General features: G+C 44.0%; 1 protein-coding gene across 1 annotated transcript in view; it reads right to left on the bottom strand.

Moving 5' to 3' along the window:
* The window catches only part of LOC139757792 (DBH-like monooxygenase protein 1), a 798273-nt gene that overhangs the window by 690527 nt on the left and 90345 nt on the right, over nt 1–17401 (bottom strand). The gene's annotated exons all lie outside the window — the stretch shown is intronic.

The following is a 17401-nucleotide window of genomic DNA, read 5'->3' as shown; positions in this document are numbered from 1 at the left end:
CTTGTTTGGTTAATGCCTCCGGAGAGGGAGCGGCACCTGCATTAAACGACCACGGGGACTCTGCAACCTGGATACACGGCTCCCACAGGACTGATCGCCATCCCGGTCCTGATGTGTGGGTCATCACACACACACACACCACGCCATACGACATCCTAGACCCTCACTACCTAACCTCCTACACAGTATAGCGAGGTGGTGGGAGCCTCCGCTCTAATAATAATGGCCAAGTTTTTCTCTTCTTTCTTTTTTTTCTCCTTCTCTTTCGGCCATCTTGTTCCTCGGTCATATTTTCGGGATATTTTTGTCCTTCGAGTTCATGTACTTGCGAAAACCATTAATGAAATACTCTATGTGATTTTCACAGTCTACTGACCTTACTGGTGGACAATATATATATATATATATATATATATATATATATATATATATATATATATATATATATATATATATATATATATATATATATATATATATATATATATATATATATATATATATATATATATATATTCCTATGAGAGAGAGAGAGAGAGAGAGAGAGAGAGAGAGAGAGAGAGAGAGAGAGAGAGAGAGAGAGAGAGAGAGAGAGAGAGTGGTGGCGGCGGAGATGGTGGTGGCGACATGCACAAAACATCAGACTGGGGAGAGACAACGTGGCTACAGGGGTGATGGGGGAGTGTGTGTGGACCAGGTGTCTGCCCTGAAAAAATAACTGTGGGAATCACACATGAGAAAGAGAAGGATCTGTACGTGAGGGGTAGACAGAGATTACCATCTGTGGAAGGTGTTACGAATATACTGTATGTGAGGAAAGCTATCTGAAGCGGTTGAGAAGTTCCTGTTAAAAATGTAAGGCGTGCGTAGGAGGTAGAGAGGAGGGTGGGTAGTAGTTCGAAAGTGAAGGCTGGTGTGCGGTAAGGGGGTGTGATATCACCATGACTGTTTAAACTGTTTATAGACAGGGTGGTGAGGGAAGTAGGGTGGGTAGCCAGTTGGGAAAGGGGGGTGTTAAGGCTAGACGGGGAGCCAGTTGCTGTTTGCAGATGACACGGCTCTGGTGGCAGGCTCGCGTGAAAAAATTGCAGAAGCTGGTGTCTGAGATTGGAAGAGTGTGTGAAAGGAGTTAAAGGTAATACAAGTATGGTCATAAAAGTCTAGCAGTGGAGAGTTTGAATGGAGAGAACTTGAAGAAAGTGAAGTGTTTAAGATCTCTCTCTCTCTCTCTCTCTCTCTCTCTCTCTCTCTCTCTCTCTCTCTCTCTCTCTCTCTCTCTCTCTCTCTCTCTCTCTCTCTCTCTATCTATCTATCTATCTATCTATCTATCTATCTATCTATCTCGATGAAAAAAAGACAAAAATGCAACATTTCTGGAACATCACGAAATAATATCGGACAACCAGTATGGCATCCGATAGTCCTCTCTGATGTCATATACCATAACTTCCAAAAAACATTCGATAATGTAGCACACAAGAGACCTGCTGTGTAAATCAAAATCACATACATGAGCAACCGGCTCAACGACAGAGAGCGAAGCCTCAGACTGGCTGAACGTGACGAGTGGTGTGCCGCAGGGGTCGGTCCTTGGCCCTATTCTTTTCATACTATACAACAGGGTCTGGTATCTAAGATCTCCAAACCTGCGGACGATACAAGACAGTAAAATAATTCAAAGAGGTCTGAAGAAACTAGCAGGGCGGTCAGATGAATAGCGGATGATATCTGACCGACAGATGTGAGGTTATACACTTGTGGACATAACAGTACAAAACAGGACTTTCAAAATATTCGGCACTTTGTTAGCTAAAGCAACTGAAGAGAAGGAGTTTGGTGTCGTCATTAATGACAATCTGAAGTACGCTAAACGGTGTCAGGCAGCAAGTGAAAAAGGAAACTTGAATCCTGGTCTCATCACTGAGAACATCGACTGCAAAACACCAGAAACAATTCCGACCTTTGGTCAAAGTTCAAGTGAGACCACACCTTGAATAAGCCGTTCAATTCTGGTCCCGAGACTAAAAGACAGGTGAAGGAAAACTGGAACCAGTACGATGACGAGCGACGAAAATGATTCGACCTCTATGAGATGTCTGACGTATTAAGGGCCTACAAAGATTACATCTCGTCTCTCATACACTTCCCGGTGACCTGACACAAACTTTCAAAACGAGGAGTAAATTGTGCGACGTGAACCACAGAGACCCTTTTGATATACCCTAAAATACAGTTACCATAATGAAGGGAACAAAACTCCAAGCGAAAAGATGTGATACTGACGTGGGAAAAAGTTTCTTTTTTGCATATAAACACACTGTGAAAACTGAATAAGTTACCGTCAAACGTTGTTAATGCAAAAACTATATATATATATATATATATATATATATATATATATATATATATATATATCAAACTATTCGCCATTTCCCGCATTAGCGAGGTAGCGTTAAGAACAGAGGACTGGGCCTTTGAGGGAATATCCTCACCTGGCCCCCTTCTCTGTTCCTTCTTTTGGAAAATTAAAAAAAAATAACGAGGGGGAGGATTTCCAGCCCCCCGCTCCCTCCCCTTTTAGTCGCCTTGTACGACATGCAGGAAATACGTGGTAAGTTTTCTTTCTCCCCTATCCCCAGGGATATATATATATATATATATATATATATATATATATATATATATATATATATATATATATATTTTTTTTTTTTTTTGCTTTGTCGCTGTCTCCCGCGTTTGCGAGGTAGCGCAAGGAAACAGACGAAAGAAATGGCCCAACCCATCCCCATACACATGTATATACATACGTCCACACACGCAAATATACATACTTACACAGCTTTCCATGGTTTACCCTAGACGCTTCACATGCCCTGATTCAATCCACTGACAGCACGTCAACCCCGGTATACCGCATCGATCCAATTCACTCTATTCCTTGCCCTCCTTTCATCCTCCTGCATGTTCAGGCCCCGATCACACAAAATCTTTTTCACTCCATCTTTCCACCTCCAATTTGGTCTCCCACTTCTCCTCGTTCCCTCCACCTCCGACACATATATCTTCTTGGTCAATCTTTCCTCACTCATTCTCTCCATGTGCCCAAACCATTTCAAAACACCCTCTTCTGCTCTCTCAGCCACGCTCTTTTTATTTCCACACATCTCTCTTACCCTTACGTTACTCACTCGATCAAACCACCTCACACCACACATTGTCCTCAAACATCTCATTTCCAGCACATCCATCCTCCTGCGCACAACTCTATCCATAGCCCACGCCTCGCAACCATACAACATTGTTGGAACCACTATTCCTTCAAACATACCCATTTTTGCTTTCCGAGATAATGTTCTCGACTCCCACACATTCTTCAAGGCTCCCAGGATTTTCGCCCCCTCCCCCACCCTATGATCCACTTCCGCTTCCACGGTTCCATCCGCTGCCAGATCCACTCCCAGATATCTAAAACACTTTACTTCCTCCAGTTTTTCTCCATTCAAACTTACCTCCCAATTGACTTGACCCTCAACCCTACTGTACCTAATTACCTTGCTCTTATTCACATTTACTCTTAACTTTCTTCTTTCACACACTTTACCAAACTCAGTCACCAGCTGCTGCAGTTTCTCACATGAATCAGCCACCAGCGCTCTATCATCAGCGAACAACAACTGACTCACTTCCCAAGCTCTCTCATCCCCAACAGACTTCATACTTGCCCCTCTTTCCAAAACTCTTGCATTCACCTCCCTAACAACCCCATCCATAAACAAATTAAACAACCATGGAGACATCACACATCCCTGCCGCAAACCTACATTCGCTGAGAACCAATCACTTTCCTCTCTTCCTACACGTACACATGCCTTACATCCTCGATAAAAACTTTTCACTGCTTCTAACAACTTTCCTCCCACACCATATATTTTTAATACCTTCCACAGAGCATCTCTATCAACTCTATCATATGCCTTCTCCAGATCCATAAATGCTACATACAAATCCATTTGCTTTTCTAAGTATTTCTCACATACATTCTTCAAAGCAAACACCTGATCCACACATCCTCTATCACTTCTGAAACCACACTGCTCTTCCCCAATCTGATGCTCTGTACATGCCTTCACCCTCTCAATCAATACCCTCCCATATAATTTACCAGGAATACTCAACAAACTTATACCTCTGTAATTTGAGCACTCACTCTTATCCCCTTTGCCTTTGTACGATGGCACTATGCACGCATTCCGCCAATCCTCAGGCACCTCACCATGAGTCATACATACATTAAATAACCTTACCAACCAGTCAATAATACAGTCACCCCCCTTTTTTAATAAATTCCACTGAAATACCATCCAATCCTGCTGCCTTGCTGGCTTTCATCTTCCGCAAAGCTTTTGCTACCTCTTCTCTGTTTACCAAATCATTTTCCCTAACCTTCTCACTTTGCACACCACCTCGACCAAAACACCCTATATCTGCCACTCTATCATCAAACACACACACACATATATATATAGCGTCGGCTATGGATAGAGTTGTGCGCAGGAGGATGGATGTGCTGGAAATGAGATGTTTGAGGACAATGTGTGGTGTGAGGTGGTTTGATCGAGTAAGTAACGTAAGGGTAAGAGAGATGTGTGGAAATAAAAAGAGCGTGGTTGAGAGAGCAGAAGAGGGTGTTTTGAAATGGTTCGGGCACATGGAGAGAATGAGTGAGGAAAGATTGACCAAGAGGATATATGTGTCGGAGGTGGAGGGAACGAGGAGAAGAGGGAGACCAAATTGGAGGTGGAAAGATGGAGTGAAAAAGATTTTGTGTGATCGGGGCCTGAACATGCAGGAGGGTGAAAGGAGGGCAAGGAATAGAGTGAATTGGAGCGATGTGGTATACCGGGGTTGACGTGCTGTCAGTGGATTGAATCAAGGCATGTGAAGTGTCTGGGGTAAACCATAGAAAGCTGTGTAGGTATGTATATTTGTGTGTGTGGACGTATGTATATACATGTGTATGGGGGTGGGTTGGGCCATTTCTTTCGTCTGTTTCCTTGCGCTACCTCGCAAACGCGGGAGACAGCGACAAAGCAAAAAAAAAAAAAAAAAAAATATATATATATATATATATATATATATATATATATATATATATATATATATATATATATATATATATATATATATCCTTAAAAACCAGTTAAAAAAATACCAGTCAGGTATCTTCTGAATAAATGTAAGGAAAAAGATATACATATACATTAATTCCTTTTTCTCATCCCGGATCCCCAGAATATATTGCCGTGCAGCAGAGGGAGAGATAGTGTAGGAATATTTTACAGCGGGATTTGTCCTTACGTTCTATCCTGTTAAATTCCATGCAGGTTTACTAAACAAATGCGCGTTATTTTTACAGTTCTTTTTCTACCAGTTGTTGTTGCTGGGGGGGGAGGGGGGGAGGAGGAGGAGGAGGGTGGGGGGGGGAGGAGTTGAGGGCGGTGAGGGAGCCTTCCTGCTGTAACGTCCTTACCTCACCACTCACGCACGAGAGATGTAGAAGTAGATCAAGAATCCAAAGTTTAAAAACGGGTGATAACCTAACCACCTAGACATGGGTCCACGGGCCCTCCGCTTCCTGTCACTCCCGTCTAACCTTAGATATCCTCTCTCTCTCTCTCTCTCTCTCTCTCTCTCTCTCTCTCTCTCTCTCTCTCTCTCTCTCTCTCTCTCTCTCTCTCTCTCTCTCTCTCTCTCACGCGCGCCTCTGATCCCTCCCACTATCCCCGCCATCATTACTACATCATGGCCCACGTCCGAGACCGTGAAATGAGTCCAGGCAACTGTGTGTCTGAGGTGCGGGCCACGAGCGGCTCCTCTTCCCGTCAGCAACACGCAAGATCGACGACCACTCGCTGATCTCATCCCGGCCTCAGAGACGTCGTCTTAAGATCTCTTAATCTCTCTACCTTTGAACACTCACGGCCCAGCCTCAGAAACAACCAAGATCTCTTAAAAAAAAAATCTCTACCTGTGAACAATCTCATCCCAGATAAGATGTTATCCCGATCCTGAACTCATCATGTCTGCAGACGTCCCGCCCTCATCCCAAGGAACGATCCCAGCTCGGACGTGAGACGAGGCGAAGCTGCCTCGCCCTGCGGACGTCCCGGGCTCAGGGCAGCCACCGGCCCCCCATCTTACCTGTAATAAGGAAGGAAAAATATACATCATTCACGGCGCACTGACGCTCTGTAATTAGAGATACGCGAGATAACAGGGGAGGGAGAGAGAGAGAGAGAGAGAGAGAGAGAGAGAGAGAGAGAGAGAGAGAGAGAGAGAGAGAGAGAGAGAGAGAGAGAGAGAGAGAGACTACATTCATACACCTTGCATCCAAGTCAATAACCCCAAAATATCAAAATGAATTCCTCAGAATTTTTTTTAGAAAATTAATCAAAAGACAAAAGTTCCGGACCAAATCAAGTCACGTCCACATCATACGGACACGCTCCTCACTCCCACCGTGTATTTTTAGTGGCCCTTCCTCCTCCAACCCCCTGGATGCAGGGAGGGGGGGGGGCGTCTTACCAACACCGACTGCAAATCAGGACGACGCATTCCGGTCGCTACTCTTACTCTCTGGCCTTGGCTTCAACGTCGTCTGGGATGAGGACGAAACACCAGGACTATGTACGCATGTCTCTCTTACAGAGGTAGAGATCAATGATGACCATAATGACAGAAAGGAGTGATGATGGCGAACTGATAGTGACATCTGATAGTGACACATGACACGTGCGCCTGGCAGACAAACGATATGCGACACAGCCACCTATGGGGCACTCGTAAACTTCGGCAAGTCAAGAGGTGTGTGTGTGTGTGTGTGTGTGTGTGGATAATATATATATATATATATATATATATATATATATATATATATATATATATATATATATATATATATATATATACAACCCTAGAGCCCCTTCATCCAAAGAGTCCTGCAACTTCAAGAATGCGCTACACGCAGTAGCATGGATAGGTTGGCTTTCTTCGATGCAAGAATTCCTCGACGAGACTCTACTCTCTCTCGTCAACTGACGATGATACAGCCAAGCGGTGTGTCCTCCGCCGGAGCCCCCGTAACCCCTTGCAGGAGGCTGTTCCATCAACCACTCACTCCCCGCTTACTGAGGCCAGTGACAGTGGCCTCAACCGCTACTACTTAAACCATCACATATCGACCTCAGGCGTCATGATGGTGTTGATGATCTTGCTGAATATGTCTGCTTGCTTCCAGGCCTCTATATCACATTCTATCTATTCAAAAGCACAGCCTATTCCAAGCATTTGCCCGATAAAGAAAACCTTTTGGGAGATGATGAAAGGCCAGGCTGTCGTAGCATTATATACAGTGGTCGTTCTACGTTTAATACCCAACAGCATGGAAGGCACACACGCCTACGCGTTATCACTACTGTCAAAATACGCCTGGGGTACTACAGGTAATACGTGTGGCAGGTCGTGAGAGAACCATGATCCCGAACATCTCCGGTGGTAACTCTGGTCTGCATCTGATGAACACAATCTAAGACACTATCTCGGTGACATTCCCTGAGTCAGTGAGTTCTGATCTCAAGGCTTACAGATGCGAAAAAGAATCTGTTGACAAACTCTATTGATGGCACTCTCTTTGAAGACGTTCCGACACTGTATTCAACATCGGCCATGTCCCGAGCTATACAAACATTTAATGTAATAAATGCCCAGTGAAAGTACATTACGTGATTGCATGTCTTGTATGTAATATACTTTTCACCTCTTGCATCACTGCCAGTGTTAACAGCTGTGCACAACACTAGCTGTGCACTACGTTATGTTCCACATATACCGTGATACTTGGCGTACATATATATATATATATATATATATATATATATATATATATATATATATATATATATATATATATATATATATATATATATATAAATATATAATTTGCTCATGAACTGAATGCAAACCCAACCATGTGTAACCTACTATGTTACTGCAAATGGAATCAGTGCAACAGGTGGTTCTGTAATACATGGTCCAGCCCATATAACACAGGGTGGGTGAGCTGCAACACATATAATGATAGGTGGTCCAGGCACACATCATCGGCTGCCCCACCCCGGCCTTGTGTCTTGAAGAGCTCGGGCCCAGGCCAGAGTTTCAACCCCCGCCCCTTCTGATCTCTGCAGTACACGTGTCACGCTGCATATAAATTGACAAACTTTCCCCCAAGCGGATCCAACTTACTTGTTTCATTAGGGCAGAGAAGAAGTTGCCCCAGCTTCACTACGGGGAGAGTGAGGGGCTCCCCCGACCCTCACTACGGGAAGAGTGAAGGGCTCCCCCTGACCCTCACTACGGGGAGAGTGAAGGATTCCCCCGACCCTCACTACGGGAAGAGTGAAGGGCTCCCCCTGACCCTCACTACGGGGAGAGTGAAGGGCTCCCCCGACCCTCACTACGGGGAGAGTGAAGGGCTCCCCCTGACCCTCACTACGGGGAGAGTGAAGGCCTCCCCCCGACCCTCACTACGGGGAGAGTGAAGGGTTCCCCTGACCCTCACTACGGTGAGAGTGAAGGGCTCCCCCGACCCTCACTACGAGGAGAGTGAAGGGCTCCCCCTGACCCTCACTACGGTGAGAGTGAAGGCCTCCCCCCGACCCTCACTACGGGGAGAGTGAAGGGCTCCCCCGACCCTCACTACGGGGAGAGTGAAGGGCTCCCTCCGACCCTCACTACGGGGAGAGTGAAGGCCTCCCTAGAGCCCCGCTCCTGCAGATGGTGCGGGTGGTCACCGCCTGCCGGTCGTCTGCAATATCCGGACTCTCTGTCCCCCACCTCCCTAAAGTCGTCAGGAATCAACACAATGGATGGAACTGATCGTCTTCGGCAACACCCACGATTGATCGTCTTCGACAACAACCATGATAGATCGTCTTCGGCAACAACCATGATTGATCGCCGACGGTGATCGATTAAAGGATTTGATGAATAGTCGCCCCGCAGCCATTTTGAGGTCATGATTGATCATACCGACACTGGCCAGTTAGGGATGTGTTTAGCTGTGGTCTAATGGCCATTAAGAGCATGGTTCGCTGACGTCACCACTCACCTTAGACATGAGCCATTGGTGCAAACTTTAGTACCACTAATTGACGTAGTATACCATTCATTATTCAACTATCTATTTCCCCATCATTATCGCCTCTTCAGGAAAATTATCTATTGGCACAGACACAGGTAATGATCGGCTTCAGATGGTAACCCCAGCGTTACTTGGGTAATTCATCACGTGTGTCCACCTGGACACATAGTTACCTTCCCATGACTGAACATGTTGATACATAACTTGATATCACTGGTCATCTTATTACTTAAGTTATCTTACCATGTGAAGCTACAGAGAATCATGGTTATCTTACCATGTGAAGCTACAGAGAATCATGGTAATCTTACCATGTGAAGCTGCAGAGAATCATGGTTATCTTACAGATGTGAAGCTACAGAGAATCATGGTTATCTTACCATGTGAAGCTACAGAGAATCATGGTTATCTTACCATGTGAAGCTACAGAGAATCTTGGTTATCTTACCATGTGAAGCTGCAGAGAATCTTGGTTATCTTACCATGTGAAGCTACAGAGAATCATGGTTATCTTACCATAACCAGCCACCACTCTATCATTACCGTGTGCGATCACCGAGACATATTGTTATCTTACCTTGTGTAGCCATTCAGAAAACACTGTTATCTTACCGTGTTTAGCCGCTTAGAAGCACTGTTATCTTGCCGTGAGTATTAGTTTACAAAAACGGTTATCTTGCCGTGTGTTGTCATTAGAAACATCGTCACCTTAACGTGTGTATTCATCTAGACACGCGACTAATTCACGTGCAGCCACACAGGAAAATGGTTAATTGATCATTTACGGACGGATAGGGCAGGATTAACCCTGGGAGCGTGGTTAATCTATCACATTTGAACACAGGGTTAACTCATACGTAGACACAGATGTGCATCATGTTGAACCTCCAAAGTGTGATCGTGGAAGAGAGCCGTGATATGCTGGCTACGTGTAGTGGTTTACGGGCCGGCTTAACCAAATGTGCTAACCTAGCTAACTAGAGACCATGTTAATCTACCATATGTTGCCAGCTAGAAGGTCTGGTTAGATTAACATGTGCAGCCAACCGAAGGTCTGGTTAGATTAACGTGCAGCCAACTGAAGGTCTGGTTAAACTAAAATGTGTAGCCAACTAGAACTCTGGTAAAATTAACATGTGTAACCAACTTGTGACGAGGTTAGTTTAACATGAGAATCAGAGGTACGATTAACATACCACGTTTAGCCATCTAGAGACATGGTTAACATGTGTAGCCCACCGGAGACATGGTTAACACGTGTTGCCAACGAGGCATAGATAACATGTGTAGCCAACGACAGGCATGGTTAATACAGTAGCTTTCTAGAGATCTAGAGATATGGTTAACAAGTGGAGCTAAATAGAGACATGGTTAACACGTGCAGCCAACGAGAGACATGGTTAATTCGCCTCAGAAGGGATTCACTATCGTGCGGTAATACATAACTGGGCCACGCACGAGAGCATCCATCAAGTACAGAGTTGTAATTTCTGTGCAACGACAGACTCCACCACGGAGTGTGTTCCCACACTCGAGTGCAAGTGTGTTCAGCGGGACGACTACGGACATGCTACACTCAAGCCATTTTAAAACCTCCATGCCACAAACAGATCGAGTTCTATCACATGCTACACTCAAGCCATTTTAAAACCTCCATGCCACAAACAGATCGAGTTCTATCCATTCGCCGCTCTATCCATCTACGTCTCTATCTGGTGGTAGTCTGTGTCTATCAATGCATCTGTTATTTATTTACTTAAACATTAACTTGCAGTTCTCTCTCTCTCTCTCTCTCCCTCTCTCTCTCTCTCTCTCTCTCTCTCTCTCTCTCTCTCTCTCTCTCTCCCACACTTCTCCCTGGCGCCTCCCCTTGCCTCTCCCTTCACCCACACAAACAGACGATGTCGTTCAAAACTAGTCATCGGTCCCTGGCTGGAGTGCCTGAGGGGACAGCTTTACGTATACGACCAGATGAGGAGTCCAAACGATACATCTCCTCCCTTCCCCAACCCACAACCCAGCCAATGTCACCCTCCCCCTCCCTGGCTGAACAAGTCACAAAGTTCATTACTTCTATTCAGGCGAAGGCGACTCACCAGCGGTGCTTGGTGGCTTGCTCGCTCCAACTTGTTAACAACGCTGCGGAGTCATTCAGTGCCTCTGCAGTCAACTTGGTGGGGGGGTTGGTGTGCCGGTGTCCTGTTCCTCCGTAATGATCCTTAACATCAATAGCACTTGTGGTGGCGGGGTGGCGAATGCAAACTTCTTCTAATGGCGTGGTTGGTCTGCGACTCGTTCCAGTCTGTCGACCTGCCGTTCCAGCGGTTCGATCGCCCCAACGTACCCGAGCTTGCCGGTCCACACGAGTCAAAGCTTGTCCCCCTGATAGGTCCATTAATGTTCGCTTTGGTTTCAAGATGTTGAGGAGGAGGAGGAGGAGGAGGAGGAGGTCTCTCTCTCTCTCTCTCTCTCTCTCTCTCTCTCTCTCTCTCTCTCTCTCTCTCTCTCTCTCTCTCTCTCTCTCTCATTAATTCTTCTCACCGACGAAAATTGTGGATAATCTAATTTTTGGAAATCTTGCTTAATTTGCATATGCCAGGGAACTCTCATTAGCTTTCATGTATACGGCGAAACTTTCTCTTATATTCAGGAATGCTGGGTCCAATTTTCATTAAAATGTCGAGAAGAAGAAGTTGCCTCCAGTTCGTCCTGTGATGGAGAAACTACTTTCTGATTGGTCTCCGGTTTTGTCTCTGATTGGTTCCAGAGCATTTTCCTCCGATTAGTTCTCTGATGACAGCATCGCTCCTGAGGAGGAGGAGGAGGAGGAGAGGAGACTCCACACGTTACCCTCGATTAACTCCCGGAGACCAACGGAGTCATCTTAACGTCTGGTCCCAGCGTGTACTGGTGTCATGGTCTTGGGGTAAAAAGGAATAACAAGTGTATCTTCGTGAGTTCTCCCTCTCCAAAACCGGTAAAGACCCGTTCGTTCTGGAACTGTGGTCCTCTGGGATGGTCACGTTTATTTCCGACTCGACTACAAGTGGTGACGTTTATTTCCGGCTTGACTACGAGTGGTGACGTTTATTTCCGGCTTGACTACAAGTGGTGACGTTTATTTCCGGCTTGACTACGAGTGGTGACGTTTATTTCCGGCTTGACTACAAGTGGTGACGTTTATTTCCGGCTTGACTACGAGTGGTGACGTTTATTTCCGGCTTGACTACAAGTGGTGACGTTTATTTCCGGCTTGACTACGAGTGGTGACGTTTATATCCGGCTTGACTACGAGTGGTGACGTTTTTCACAAATGGTTGTTACCAGCTCACGTTACAGACAGCTGAATCCTAGTCGCGTTGGTTGTACTGGTGGTTCGTAGTCTACAGCTGACTGGTGGATGTCTACAACCGGTTGTTGGATGATCCTGTACCTACAGTTAATTATTAATTACGATAGTTCCCTTCAATTACTCTTAGAAAGCTTGAGTGATCCAGCTGCTTCCTAAAAGCTGGACTGATGCAGCTGATTCCCGAAAGCTTGACTGATCCTGTTGATCCCCAAGAGCCTGACTGATCCAACTGATCCCTCAAGACCTGACTGATCCTCATTCGGATCAGTTACGTAGTATATACGAGACATATCACAACTGGTTCTCTGATACAGACTCAGACTCTGGTCAGTCCACGCGAGATCAAGTCACTCAACGTAAAATGAAAACGAAACTACACTCGACTGGTTGTGGACGCACGAGCCGCCAACACTGTTCCTGGCACTACAGTGTACGAGATATAAGACTGATGGGTGTAGTTTTTTTTCACTGTGTGAAGGGCGATACTTTATATACCTTGGTAGTGTATAAGTATCACTCATGACTGACTGCAGTCACTCATGTTTGGTTGTACTCATTCATGACAGTGCGGTTGTACTCATCTATGACAGTGCGGTTGTACTCATCTATGACAGTGCGGTTGTACTCATATATGACAGTGCGGTTGTATTCATCTATGACAGTTTGGTTGTACTCATTCATGAGTTTGGTTGTACTCATCTGTGAGTTTTGTTGTACTCATTCATAACAGTTTCGTTGTACTCATCTGTGAGTTTTGTTGTACTCATTCATAACAGTTTGGTTGTACTCATCTGTGAGTTTGGTTGTACTCATCTCTGAGTTTGGTTGTACTCATCTCTGAGTTTGGTTGTACTCATCTATGACAGTTAGGTTGTAGTCATCCATGACAGTTTGCACTTACCCTCGACTGCATAAACTCTTCTCATCATTATTTACACTCGGTCATATTTACTTATACTAACTTAAAAGTTCCTCCCATGTAATCAAGATCACTTATAATTCATTCACTTTACTTCCTACCACCACTCCTTACAACTAGTCATAACATAATCTGCATTCCAGATCCCCGGATCCCCCATTCACACACGAGTCGCCAATCCAAAGATCCGATTAGATAGCAGGACAACCCCGGCTGCTGCCGCCGACCACAAGTGGTGTAATTGCTCCCGTAAGTCAACCTGACGGTATAATTCACGTGTCTAGGGACGACTCAACCATCAAGTCTGATGTCTTATTAAAGCAGGGAAGACACTGCTTAAGTTTTCATATATATATATATATATATATATATATATATATATATATATATATATATATATATATATATATATATATATATATATTTTTTTTTTTTTTTTTTTATACTTTGTCGCTGTCTCCCGCGTTTGCGAGGTAGCGCAAGGAAACAGACGAAAGAAATGGCCCAACCCCCCCCATACACATGTACATACACACGTCCACACACGGAAATATACATACCTACACCTACACATACCTATACATATATATATATATATATATATATATATATATATATATATATATATATATATATATATATATATATATATATATATATATATATATATATATACTCCAAGCAAATCGTATCTGATGAACGACAGGTCAAGATACAGAGACTTAATACTCCTCCTTTACAATGATTAACTTACCTTAGAGCTATTGTTACCACAACTTTGTTTTTAATTGAACCTAAAGTGTGAGTGATGCCAGTGATTTGACATTATAGTCGATCCTGTTTACGTCTGTATAACGATTGTTTGTGTTACTTTCTGTTGTTATCATAGCGTGTCGGAGATCGGTCATTGAGCCAAGGAAGACACACACACACACAAAAAAGTGTGTGTGTGTGTGTGTGTGTATGTGTGTGTGTGTGTGTGTGTGTGTGTGTGTGTGTGTCCATATGTACAGGAGTAAAAACTTGGTACATATAAGGTTAAGAGACAGGGCAAGACGAGTGTAAAACCTTCCGTAACACACAAATTGTAAACACGAAGAAAAATGGAAAGAGTATTAAAGTAGGAAGCTGACAGATGTAAACCACTGATTATATCTGGACTGAAAGATCATACTCCGGATAGAGAGAGGGGAAAGAAAAAACATTAAAAAATCACTGGCGGCTATAGAACTGCCAGACGCAATTTGGATGATATCAGAAAGGCGCTTAAGTATTGGCGATTATGATATACGTTTGTTTTGGAGTCATTTGCTCAAGAAGTACTTAGGAAAGCTAATCAACTTAAAGTGATAGATCGAGAGGAGAGAGAGGGAGAACAGTAAACAGCGCGTTCAGAGGGCAAAAGACTAGAGACACCAAGTCATGTAAACATAGTGTTGGATTAGTATGTGATAGCAAAGACCTGGAATTTAAGGCTCGTATAAGGGAAAGCGCACCTGATACTGTTGAATTCAAGGGGGAAAAAAGCTTACTAAAGAGATGATATCTCACCGGTTCTATCACGATGGAGTACACGATAGTGAGGGGGGGGGGAGTACGAAGGCAAAGGAGAAAGAGGATTGACCTTCTCAATATATGACAGCCGTAAGTTTCAGGAAATGGTGGGAGATGGTCTACACAGACGGTGCATAATGGGAAAAACTAGCTGTAGAAGATAAGTGCACAATACTGTTCATATTTCATACATTCTCCAGAGAACTTTTACGAGGCAGGACAAAAATACAATGGTAACAATGAGGAACAGCCACGATGAGACAGGAGGCAATAAACTACGTGCTTCTCATAGATGACAAAGTACTGATAATCATAACGTACTGATAACGATGAATTTCAATCATAAAGAAACAAATCTGGAAAATTTGGCTTATCATGTGTTACAGGGAGTCATGGAGACACAAGAGTTTAGAGGTTATATAAGAAAGTTTTCCATGGCAACAAACATGTCTGTGAACAAGATAGGATGAGGGACTGGTGCACCATCATTGCTAGACCTTATCTTCACACATACTAGTATGGATATTAGGATTTATGATACACCAACTAAAAAAAAAGGGATCATGTAATGCTCTAGTTTGACTGTGTGGTAAATGAGGATGGTTAAACTATGTGGTAGAAACTATGCAGAACTTAACCATTTCTATAGTAACATAGACTGAGAAATGGTGTTCAGTAGCTATGAATCATAGCACTGTGATGGTATCTTCAGGGAAGGAATGAAAACATGGGTAACTATAGCCTTAAATACAGAGGGAAGGTTGAGAAAGAGGGAAGATTCATTCAATAAAAGACATCTGAAAACAAAGGAGACGTAGAGTGGCAGAGATGTCAATGGCACTCCAGCTAGCCGGCATCCGCAAGATGTAAGAGAGCAAGGAACGAGTATAGCAGGATACGAAAGGAAGAATAAAGAAACTCTGAAGAAAGTATTATGGACAAGGCAGGAGAAAAACCGAAACTCTTCCATAAATTCATCTGGAGTAAATTGTTAGTGAAAGAGCAGCTAATCAGGCTAAGTGACTCTGAGGCAAGAATTGTTAAAAATGACGTAAGGATACGAGAGGAACTCAATAACAAATTCACAAGTGCATTCACACTGGAAGACGTCTATCTTAGCCCCAACACCAGTGAGATGGAATGAGGAGCAGGTTTCGGAAATCACCGAGTTATCAAGAAAGACATTAACAAAATACTAAGAGGTCTTGACCAACACAAGTCTCATGGTCTCAACGAAATCTTACCATGTATTGAAGATGAGTATGGACTCACTGCACAAACCTACCGAAAATACCGTCCCGAGATGTCGCTGGAGAAAGGCAAAGTGCCAAAGGAGTGGAAAAGAGTATACGTCATACCTTTCTAATAAGAAAAGAGACAGGGAAGAGGCACTAAACTTCAAAACTTGCCTGATGAGTGTGGTCTGTAAGATTCTGGAAAAGAGAAATTATCAAGTGAAAGACAGCGCTGCTGACGGGAAAGGAAGTCATGAGCAACAAACTTATATCTTTACGAGAGAGGGAAAGAGCTCTGTATTGGACAAAAGGGAGCACTGGGAGGATGGTTTGTATCCGGACTGCCGGAAGGCATTCGACATTGTACCGCCTGGAAGGATGATACAAAAAACTGGATCACCAGGCAGAAATATAGGAGGATATTTACGCTAGTGGAAGGGAACAAAGGAGGCCTATCAGAGGAGACTTCTCATGGATTGAGGTCACCGGTGGAGTGCCGCGGGGTTCTATTCTGGGACCATTACTCTTCTTCATACATGTGAATGACTCGCCAAAAGGTATGGACTCCTACCTGAATATGTTTGCAGATGATACAAAGGTCACGAGGAAAGTGAAATGCGTGGAGGACTGCAACAACTTACAAGGGATCCTTGACAGAGTAAAGTTCGTCTGATACACGGTTACTGAAGCTTAACTCCAGTAAAGACAGAGTAATGAGGACGAGTCTTACAGCGAAAGGAGGCCTCGATATGATTGCCATCTAACAGGAAATATACTGCAGGAATCTGTGTGTGAGAAAGACCTTGGACTCGACCGTGTCCCTATATTGTCGTCAGAATGAATCCTGACCTTAGTAGAAAAGTTAAGGAGACCAACTGTTTACTAGAAAATCTTAGACATGAATCCAAGTTCATGGGTGAGGGCATTTTCTGTAAGCAATCCACATCGTATACTAGGCAAAACTAGGATAAGATCCAAAGGTCTGTCTTCGTACTTAAAGAAGAAATAAAAGAGAAGGTCCAGAGGAGGGTAACAAAAGTGGTTCCAGTGTTACTAGGGCTCAGTTACAGGGAAAGGTTAACGGCCTTAAATTTGATGTAGAAAGTGAACAGTTCTTCGATAAATGCAGGGATAGAACT

Source organism: Panulirus ornatus, chromosome 2 (assembly GCF_036320965.1).
Source record: "Panulirus ornatus isolate Po-2019 chromosome 2, ASM3632096v1, whole genome shotgun sequence".
NCBI lineage: Eukaryota > Metazoa > Arthropoda > Malacostraca > Decapoda > Palinuridae > Panulirus > Panulirus ornatus.
The sequence above is the reverse complement of the archived record's forward strand: the minus strand, read 5'-3'. Positions and strand labels throughout refer to the sequence as shown.